Source organism: Limulus polyphemus, unplaced genomic scaffold (genome assembly GCF_000517525.1).
Source record: "Limulus polyphemus unplaced genomic scaffold, Limulus_polyphemus-2.1.2 Scaffold277, whole genome shotgun sequence".
NCBI classification, from domain to species: Eukaryota; Metazoa; Arthropoda; class Merostomata; order Xiphosura; family Limulidae; genus Limulus; species Limulus polyphemus.
In genome coordinates this window covers 55,635-58,856 of record NW_013665887.1, presented here as the reverse complement: position 1 = coordinate 58,856, position 3,222 = coordinate 55,635, and positions in this window count along the sequence as shown.

Sequence of the window (3,222 nt, the reverse complement as noted above, 5' to 3'; positions counted from 1 at the left end):
ATCAGCAATAGAATTATGCTTAGGAAATCTTAAACAATTATGAGCTTAAAAACTAAATGAATTAGTAACAATATACTGACCTTTTCTATGTGACGTAATTGTCCATTGTAATCAGTTTTAGATCTCAGCAAGGGCCAATGACGAACAGAGCTTGACAATCCAGAGATCAGTTAAGTAGGATCTGCCAGAAAATTACTTTTAATTTTATAAACGTTTCCGTTTTTTCAAAACATGATACAATCATAATAGAAGTAGACAGAATGGTTACCAAGACACATAACTCATATATCACAAACGTTAAAGAAAACCAACAGATACAGGTAAATACCTGGACTATAAATAAAACCACCCCAATTGTGTAATGATGGGTGTCATAAACTGCCCAGTTTCCAAAATGATCAGTATATTTAATACCACAGGGGGGGGACATAGAGTCTTCATTGACAAAAGATATTCGGAACACTTGATAAAGAAGAAAATAAAGGCGAACACAAAGAATGGGAAGAAAATTACAGAAACTCGACCATTCTCTCCTGTGTCCAAGGTCTCTCAGGTAACATAAAAATATTGTGTAAATAGCATAAAGTCAGAATCATACTCAGAAGTCGCAATGCAATAAGATCGTACTTAGTACACATCAAACCCCTGGAGAAGGAAAACTCTGCTTACAACATCCATTGTGAATGTGGACTTCAATACATTGGAGAGAAAAAAGTCACGGAAATATTAGAATTCTGGAGCAAAATGGACACACGAGGTTTTATAATGCCGATCTACCTGCAATATCCCATCATATTAGAGAACTGGATATGAACCACATCCGAAACAAAGAAAGATAAAAGAAGCTTTCTATATACACCTAACTGATAACATACTCAACTAATCTATATTAATTTAACTGATAATATCCTCAACTAATCTATATGAATCTAACTGATAATATCCTCAACTAATCTATATTCACCTAACTGATAATATCCTTAATTAATCTAAATTTACCTAACTGATAATATCCTCAACTAATCTATATTCAGGCCCGGCATGGCCAGGTGGTTAGGGCGCTCGACTCGTAATCTGAGGGTCGCGGGTTCGAATCCCCGTCACACCATACATGCCAACCTTCGTCTTTGCCTGGTCTCAAGTCCAGGATGAGAAAGGAGGAGGGTTGGGCGCGGGGCTAGCAACTCCACCTCGTAAAAACCAACCTGCTACAAGTAACTGCAACAACACCTTCCGTTGGTGAGGTGTTGTTGCGGCCCTTTGCTTCACTGGGAGTTTACAGGAATAAAAGAAAAAAATCTATATTCATCTAACTGATAATATCCTCAACTAGTCTATATTCACCTAACTGATAACATCCTCAACTAATCTATATACATCTAACTGATAATAAACTCAACTAATCTATATTCATCTAACTGATAATATGCTCAACTAATTTATATTCACCTAACTGATAATATACTCAACTTTTCTATATTAATCTAACTGACAGTATCCTCAGCTAATCTATATTCACGTTTGTTATGTTTTACCCCTGAGCATCACCAGGTCTTGATTACTTTAAAATGAACGTTTGTTATGTTTTACCTCTGTTTTTACTGCAAGTGAGCATCACCGGGTCTTGATTACTTTAAAATGAACGTTTATTATGTTTACCCCTGTTTTTACTAAAAGTGAGCATCACCAGGTCTTGATTACTTTAAAATGAACGTTTATTATGTTTTACCTCTGTTTTTACTGGAAGTGAGCATCACCAGGTCTTGATTACTTTAAAATAAACATTTGTTATGTTTTACCCCTGTTTTTACTGCAAGTGAGCATCACCAGGTCTTGATTACTTTAAAATGAACGTTTGTTATGTTTTACCTCTGTTTTTACTGCAAGTGAGCATCACCGGGTCTTGATTACTTTAAAATGAACGTTTATTATGTTTTACCTCTGTTTTTACTGCAAATGAGCATCAGCAGGTCTTTTGTTGAAGTTACACTTTATTTTACTGTACTTATGTATGTTTTAGTTTTAAAGCTCTAATCATATTCATTATAATTATCATAACGCAATATGTTAGGCCTATTATATTTTTAAACACTACGTTATTTATTTAATCCGTTTGGGATTTTCAAGAATTAAAATGGTGTATAACAATAGTATTTCAACCACATTATATTCATCATATATATTGTCTACGGCCCATTTCGCTCAATCCAGAGCTCTTCAGGCCGCTTGGAATATAATAGGTCTAAAATAATGTCTTATGACAAGTATAATGAATTATATCATGCTTCACCAGTTCGAAAAGACGGTTCACACCATAAAGCTAAATTTCTCATCTCTATTCATTCTCATAGTAATAGGTGGGGATCATCATGCATTAATGCCTGTAGCTGACATTATACACACACATTGAAAAACGGAAACGGGCATTCGAATGTTGTCGCTGTTGGAGTTAACTCGCTAGTGAAATTATTATGATCATCTGGGGAAGCGAAATTTGAATTTTATAAAGTCCGCTATGTCAGTCTAGTCGTTACTAACGGATGATAGCTTGATTGACAAATCACGTTATTCTTTAGGGTCACTCATAAGCTCTTATAATTCACATATTACCTTCAAGCAGTACCATTAGTAGGGATCTGTAACTACGGGTCCCATATTGAGGTGGGAAAACAGAACCGGTCCAACAGCTCCGTTGTTACTGAAATTATACCCACTTTGTAAAACCAAACTGGACTTCTAAATGTTACTATCGTTATTAAAGTCCCATCGTTGCTGGAATTATACCCACTTTGTAAAACCAAACTGGACTTCTAAATGTTACTATAGTTATTAAAGTCCCATCGTTGCTGGAATTGTACTCACTTTGTAAAGCTAAACTGGACTTCTAAATGTTACTATAGTTATTAAAGTCCCATCGTTGCTGGAATTGTACCCACTTTGTAAAGCTAAACTGGACTTCTAAATGTTACTATCGTTATTAAAGTCCCATCGTTGCTGGAATTATACCCACTTTGTAAAACCAAACTGAACTTCTAAATGTTACCTTTATTGTTTGTTTTGGAATTTCGCGCAAAGCTACACGAGGGCTATCTGCGCTAGCCGTCCCTAATTTAGCAGTGTAAGACTAGAGGGAAGGCAGCTAGTCGTCACCTCCCTCCGCCATCTCTTGGGCTACTCTTTTTACCAACGAATAGTGGGATTGGCCGTCACATTATAACGCCC